This window comes from Schistocerca cancellata, chromosome 9 (genome assembly GCF_023864275.1).
Source record: "Schistocerca cancellata isolate TAMUIC-IGC-003103 chromosome 9, iqSchCanc2.1, whole genome shotgun sequence".
NCBI classification, from domain to species: domain Eukaryota; kingdom Metazoa; phylum Arthropoda; class Insecta; order Orthoptera; family Acrididae; genus Schistocerca; species Schistocerca cancellata.
The window spans coordinates 130,298,524-130,306,842 of NC_064634.1; the positions used below are offsets into that span (position 1 = coordinate 130,298,524).

Sequence of the window (8,319 nt, forward strand, 5' to 3'; positions counted from 1 at the left end):
GCAGGTTCGAATCCTGCCTCGGGCATGGATGTGTGTGATGTCCTTCGGTTAGTTAGGTTTAAGTAGTTCTAAGTTCTAGGGGACTGATGACCTCAGAAGTTAAGTCCCATAGTGCTCAGAGCCATTAGTTGTCAGAAAGCACACAAACCTTATTGTATCTTAAACGGTTGATGATTATCTAGTCAATATTTTTTTAAGTTGATTGCTGTTATACCTCAAAGGTAATTAATTATATTTCACAAGTATATCAGACTACATCTTGTTATATTATTAATATGAATATGAATGCACGAATGTAAGAAACCATCAAATTGATCGGTAGAAACAACTCTTAACAGCCTAGGACCTAACCAAAATGGTCCTAGTCTCCCTGATTTGGCACGTTATTGTGTAGAAATGGCAACTCGATTGCAAAATTCGCAACTCTATGGCCGGATGTCGCGCTGGGTTGCAACTCATATAACTTAAGAACAGTATATCTAGTTTAAGAATGTCCAAATGCCTTTGCAACTTGATATTTCATCATTTTTTCCCATCTTCCAGGGCTAAAATTGATATTTCTTGCATATTTAGGTAAACAGATAAAGTACAGGTACACACGTACATTGTAGCGCAGCCGTGTTTTTCATATTCTGTTACAGTTGCTATGCCACATAAAACTGAATTATGACTCATTAGACCTTGAGGGTTCAGATGCAAAACTTACTGCCACGATTAAGGTCTAGTGCCGTCAAAGGGGTTTTTGTGGAAATTTGGGACTATTGTGGCGCGAATATAATTCAGCCATATTTATACTGCACTAAGTGATGCCTGTGGGTGTGGATGACATGGCGGCCGGTCGGTACTGTTGGGACTTCATGGTCTGTTCGGGCGAAGTTTAGTTTTACGTTTTGGATCTGCCCCTTTCTGTAGCTGATAAAGATCTCTACCAGGAAACCAAAGAGAAAACATCGGGTCTTTTATTTCTGTAATGTTGTGTGATCGCAAAACAATCCCGCCACGACTAGAAAACGGTATAATTGCCCGTGAACAACATGACAACCCGACAATGTAGTATTTACTAAAGCTGCAGTGTATCCCCATGCATTCTCTAATGCTAAATCTGCGATTGAATAGAATCACAAACAAATATTTCCAGAAACACATGAGAATTCTGACATTAGTAAGAAGTCTACCACGGAATTCAGAAGCGTTCCCCCTCTCGGACCCTACCCCTCACCCCTTCAAAAATGGTTGAAATGGCTCTGAGCACTATGGGACTTAACTTCTAAGGTCATCAGTCCCCTAGAACTTAGAACTACTTAAACCTAACTAACTTACGGACATCACACACATCCATGCCCGAGGCAGGATTCAAACCTGCGACCGTAGCGGTCGCGCGGTTCCAGACTGTAGCACCTAGAACCGCTCGGCCACCCCGGCCGGCCCCACCCCTTCCCCTTGTCTTTGCGGACGTCCAAAAGTGTCATCTGTCTGCGTAACATGCGATCGATAATAATTATAATTACTGGTTTAAGTCACTGTTAAAAATCATTCGGGACGGAGTGCCACCATATTGTTTAAAGACGGCGACATGCTCCAGCTTGTTGCCGTCACACCAGCATTCGTATTACGTCTGGAGTAACAGAGATCACTTAGGCTATTACCGAAAGCTGCCACAAAGCGGCATCCATTGAAATCTTTTCTTGATGTTGTGAGTCCTGACTGGGTGGTTTACACGTGTACATTAGCGGCATTGAAACAAGTGCCGCTCAAATGTCAAGATTTCTTTCGGGGAGTTGCCTGCCGCGCTGTCTGAAATCATTGTGTAGTCAGTCAGTAAGTCATGATATTCCGCAACGCATATAAAAACGGTATTATTGTCTTCAACGTGAATTTGTATAAGAACTTTTGCAATGCATATGTTCAGCGGCGTGCCGACAAGTGGAAACACGCGTGCGAGCAAGAAATTAATCGTTTGTCAAAGGAAGCTAAGCGGAAGTTCACCGAATGTCTTAGTGATCATATAGATCATCAGTTTCAAAAGTCACGTAATCATACGGTTCAAAAGAAGGGTCAAACAATGTTGCCTTCAAAGTAAGTAAAGGTTCAATGACTTTTAATATATCAATAGGTCATTTTTTAGGGATTCGTCAAAATGGATAATAACATTTTCTTTGGGCTATTTTGTCTGTCTATCTGTCTGCCTCTCTGTCTCAAGATTGCTCAAGGTTGGCATGTTTAACATAGTTTTTAATCACATGTTATGAACACTATTCAGTACACCTTTTAAAAGTATTTTAATCAACGCTTAAAACAAAAAATTCATTTTTATCCGACTGCGGGGTAAACATCACTTGAGGGGGAAAGGGGGTGGGGGAGAGGAGAATCCAGCCAGATCTCGCCAAATTTCACCAAGGGGAGACGAGGTATCCAAATTTTAAAGAAAACCTCTCAAGTAACTAATGGCCGTTTCCTTATCGTGTCACATATGACACAAGCAACATTCTGTATAGAAGTAGAAAATAAAAAGTGCAGTATGTTAACATGATTTAACATTACATTTAATAAACGATCCATATCACTAAGATTTAAGAGACTGTGAGATGTGTCAACAACTTGTAACACGAATTCATTTCACTTCCCGATGTTGCGGAAACGATGGATAGAAAATTTTACAGTATCTTTTTCAGTAATTACAACACAAACTTGTAATTTATAGAACGTTCTTAGGCTGTTCCTGTTGAGGTCTCCAGTCTGAAAACTGGTTCGATCTCATTCTCCACGTTAGACTACCCTCTGCAAGTCCCTTCATCGCTATTTTCTACATAACTGTTGCAACCTACACCTGAGTTTCGCAGAAATTCACCTTGGAAGGGGGGGGGGGGGGGGGGGGGAAGGGCAGGCAATATTCCAGAATTGCCTTTTTTGATCTGGCTGATAGCATAAGCTTAAGCAATGAATTTGATAAAGTATTAACAGTTTCAACGCAGTATTTGTGAACTGTTGATTATTTCGGTAAGCATACATCTTATTTGTACTAAATATGAATATAGAGCTTACCTATTCGATTTAACGCAATGAAATTACATCCCCAAATGACTACATCCAGCTCACTCAATGAGTTCGAAAACAGAGCTAGAAACAGTCACAAAATATTTTTTTGTTCATATTTCAATAATATCAGATTGACCTTGAAAAATAAAAACCTGAAAAATAAGAAAGTCTGAAAAGTTGAGAAAATCCTGTTGGTTATTAATAATAATAATAATAATAATAATAATAATAACTTTAAAAACGAACTGTGATGCCATCTATAACACTTCGTTCGCATACAAAAGTTTACATCACAGCATGTTAATGGATTTATTGATTTATTTTCATGTCTTCTGTTTTTCAAAGTTGACTGGCATAATTAGTGATGGATAAAAGCTGTTTTCCAAACTACGTATTTTTGATTGTTTGAGTGAATTCTAACCAGGGCCAGCTTTCTAAGAGAAGAATGTGGGTAGCCTTCCGAACAACTTCAGACTGACTCTCAACGGCCCAGGACCGAACCAAGATGGTTCTTGTACAGAAAATTTGACACATTATTCTGCAACCATGAAAATAGTCTACTGAACTCGTGATTCCGTAACCTGATTCCTGGAAAGGAGAACTTTTCTGCGTTGAAACATCTCATTTTTCTCTCTCTTCTAGCACAGAAAATGATATTTTGTCTTTTCGATTGATGCATTTGGATCCATAGGCAGATGAACACGAGAGATAAATGAAAACGAGACAGGTGGCAAAAAAGTAAGTAAAGTGTTCGTTACTTCAAAAGAAACCGCCGTAACTGTTTATTCATTTATTCCACTGTGTGATAAGACAGTCAATGCCTTCATGGAAAAATGTTTGTAGTTACCAACGCCACCAAAATATTGTGCACAGGCGTGTGAACTCCTTTGTCCGAAGCAAACCGACGGCCACAAAGGTTATTTCTTCAGGCCTCCAAAATTATGGATATCGCATGGGGAGAGATCGGGACTGTAAGGAGCATATGTAAGAGCTTCCCAGAGAAATTTTAACCTCGCCATTTTTTATATAACTAGTCCTGTGAGATGAAAAACGTGTCGTGCCACAATAACTAAATTTGACAAGAATTTCACATGTCTGTTGTATCTCAAAAGCTTGATAGTAATCTACATAATATTTTAAAAGTAGATTACTTTGGCTCGTGAAAGATAAGAATATTTCAATACTATACCATCTTCTTGTTATTAATATAAATTAGTGCCACCTTTTTTTTCAGCGACCTGAAATTACACCCTATGATTAAATCTAGAGCATCCAGCGACTTATGAAGCTAGAAAATATTCACAACAGTAATTATTCATACTGCCATAATGTTAGGTTGACACGAAAATTAATCTGAAATACGGAAAAAGGTCAGAATGATTGAGTAATCCTGCTGGGGGAATAAACTTCGAAAAATATTTATTCACCAATGATGCCAGTTATAACACTTTTTTTGTTTATAAAGCTTTACACTTGTTCACATTAATGGATTTATTGCGCTACTTCATTCACTTCCATTTTATAGTGTGTTTGCGTAAATGAAGCTAAACAAAATGCGTGTCGAAATATGTGTTTTTTGGATTGGTTGGGTAAGGAGTATCCCAGGGCTGATATACTACATCATTGAGGGAAACTTCCCAAAACCACCCTCAGATGGACTGTAGAATCAACTTTTAGCACCCTAGGACTGCACCAAAATAATCGTCGTCTCTCCAGATTGTCACATTATTGTGGAGCATGCTAACTACAGTGCAGAATTCGTAGCTCTGTGACTGCACTTGACGTTTTATTGCACTCATAGCCTGTCAGAGGGTTCCAATCCCGGGGAGCACATTTTTCCACCCTCGTGTAGCACAGACAATGTTGTTCGCTTTTTTCCAACTGATGTGATATATGTTAACATCTACAGTATAGCACGGCTGTGTTGTTCCGATTTTACAATTCGTAGGTCTGTAGTGTAAGACTGAATATAGGAAATAACACGTCAGTACGAATTAACTTGTCCATGGGCAAATGGTAAACTACTATCGTAAATCCATTGTGCAGTGTGAGCGTCCTTACGGTAATCGGGGATGGATGATTGGCGCGTAATGGGCTGACATGCTTTATGATGTGTTTGAGCTAGAGACGGAATACCTACGCTACGGTGTTGAACAGATTCCGTACTGCGACACGGTGCCTATAGTCTTGACCTGAACCCAATGGAATACCTTTAGTAAGGCTCGTTTCACACTGGGACACTTGTGATGGTCACCGGTGACGGTCACTGATAGAGATACATTCGTTTGAATTGGAGCATTCACACCGGGACACTGCACTGAGTCACCGCGTCACGGTGGCCCAGCAGTGACTCACCCTCGCCACATGTGACGGACACCGACACTGTGATCGCAGCGGTCACCGCCGGACATGCATTAGCATGTATTGAAGTGTTCACACTGGGACACCGATCACAGACACAGCAGTGCAGAGTTGCCAACAGACAGGCAGCCGTTGCTGAGCCCAGTGGTTCTCCACACAGTGCAGCCATGAGTTTAGAGTTCGTCAACACAGGAGATTTTATAAGTGAAGTGGAAAGTCGTCCCGTTATTTGGGATATGAAAAGCAATGACTACAGTAACAAAGTCATGAAAATGAAAGCGTGGCAAGAAATTATTACGAAGTTTGTGCCTGATTTCGATGAAAAGAGCATAGATGAAAGAAACAAAATTGGTAAGTTCTATATTCTTTTTTCACTTTAATACCGTATTTTTCGGACCACAAGAATAGCGAAATATATTTTCTACCCCTGTACGAGGCTCGGAGGTTAATAACCTACAAGGAGAATGCTAGTAGTTCATCAAATGAAGTTTCTGACATTCCAAAATACTGAAAAAACTTCTTCTCAGATTGTCTCAGATCGTCATAAAGGGTGTAATACAATCCTTTCTCCAGCCGATCACGTAGCAGTGGATGTATGTGTAATGAACGTTTTGTCTTCATTCTCCTCCTCCTCCTCATTACAAGTACTAACAACAGTTCCTCCTCGCTCGAGTCCATTTCACCAACTAATCAGTTGGCAACAGCTGCAGTGTGGGACACCAGTGGCCCAGGAGAGTTCGCCACAGTCACCGGTGACCGTCACAAGTGTCCCAGTGTGAAACGAGCCTAAGAATCAGAAGGTTGGCTTTGCTCCATATCCCCGCGTCAAACATCACTACCGCCTCTGGTTTCAGCTCTTGAGTGAATTCACTGTCATTCCTTCACAAATTCAGGCACCTCATTCTTTCCAGCAGAGTTCACGCCGTCACAAAGGCGAAAGATGCACACAGCCTCCATTAATGTCCTTCAATAAGTGCCTGCAGGTAAATGCGGCACTCTCTCTGCAGTTTGATTAGCCTGGAAATAAATACTCTATATAGTCCCAGACTGTCAGATGCGTGATATCCACAAGGAAAGTTAAGTTTACTACCAAGCTTCGTGTGTATGCCCTAGTTCACTATTTCATACTATTCGAGAACTATACCCAATACAAAAAAAACTTAATTGTAGAGTTATGTCTATTTCTCAATAACATTTAGAGCAGAGGGAGACCCCGCAAAAAATTTTTCGTGTTAGTTCTTGTTATGTGATTATTATTACGATCAAAACAGCCAACCAGTGGAATGTGCAAGAATGTTACGGTTGATAATCATTTTATGAAATTAAGACATTAATTCGCTTACTTACACAAATCTGTCTTGTCCTGGAGCAGTTTCTAGCCTACTAATTACATGAATTCAAATATTGCCAAATGTCATACCGAATAGTACGCAGTATAGTTACGAGAAAATTCTGCTTTCACAAGTTTGATTGCGTGTCTACCCTCCGCAGCAAGCACAGAAATATTTGTTTTGTAAATAAAAACTACCTTTTCTTGCTGTACTGTAATTTATTTCTCCGAGACGCGTTTCACCTTTTTCTTTGCTGTGACCGATCCCAATCTGCCTCTATCTTTCTGGTGTCTCGTTACGCAGTACTTTAATGGACATTCGAGCGTAGCATCACGGACAGCGAGAAGTGCGTTCATTCAGTGTACGATATATATTCATTTGATAGAAACTACTGTAAGACACTACAGAACTACTATATCTCTCATTAGAGCACGGAAACATATGGAGCCCGGATAGCTCAGTCGGTAGAGCATTAGGCTTTTAACCTAAGGGTCCAGGGTTCAAGTCCCTGTTCGGGCGCAAATTTTGTTTCGCATATTTCGATCACATTAGTGACCATGTCTCGGAAAAGATAGTAAAATCACCGTAAATACCTGTCCTACACTGAAATATATTATGTGAAACACAACAAGAGCTCATGTGCAAAATATAGCCATTAAAATCGTACTGAAATGTTGACTACCCTTCTCTATAAGAAATAAATGTGATAACGTTCCGTGGTTCAGTGCTGAAAAGGTGCATATTCATTCAAAATATGACGAATAGGCAAAACGATTGCATCACGAGCCCTGTAAGTGTTGATAACAGTTAGTGACGAGCACAGATACCTTTCCAAGGGCCATCTAACGTATGTTGGGACTTACGCTAGTGACAAAAACAGTTTTTTACAAAAGGCATTTTTAAGACTAAAAACTTGAATTTGTAACAATAATTTGTACTTACAGGGGAAGTAGCGTAAAAAATCTATGTGGCGCTACTTGTTGTCTGTAGTCTCCACTGTATATTATGTTCATAGTGTCACTTAAAAGACATTACACATTTAACAGATACACTTGATTACGCTTGATATAAAGACAATTGAAAGGCGCTTGGTTGTTTACAACTCTACATCGTGCTTCAATTATTATATTAAATGGTTATATATATAAAGGGTGGAGAAAAACTGTCACGAAATTTTAACCGTGAACAGCTGATGCCAGTAGGAACTAAAACTACTAATGTTGTGTAGGTCAACAACTGAAACTTGGCGCCACTCGCTCCGCCTGGCCGTGGGGTTGCCCTGTTGCCGGATGCTCTGGACAACGCATGACTGCCTGCCGGAGATCGCGATGTACCCAAGGCGGCCCGCGCGCTCGATGGTACCGAGCCAGCCTTCCTCTCTGGGGGCCTGGGGGCGGATCCGCTGGGGTCCCGACACACCAGTTGTAGTTTCATGATAAGACGTATCGGGAATAAACCCACGAAAAGCTGTTAGTTCGCGCACAGAAAGTCTTTTACAAATGGTGTCTGCCCTGAAAAGGGCCTTTTCTGTAGCTAGGACATTGTTTACTTAAAGCAGGTGGCCGGCCGAGGTGGCCGAGCGGTTCTAGGC

At 40.7% G+C, this 8,319-nt stretch overlaps 1 non-coding gene across 1 annotated transcript; it reads left to right on the forward strand.

Annotated features, from left to right (window-relative positions):
• The first annotated feature begins 7,174 nt into the window (after positions 1–7,174).
• On the forward strand, positions 7,175–7,247 carry Trnak-uuu (transfer RNA lysine (anticodon UUU)). The gene has a single exon. It is a non-coding gene; the product is annotated as a tRNA-Lys (tRNA).
• The last annotated feature ends 1,072 nt before the right edge of the window (positions 7,248–8,319 follow it).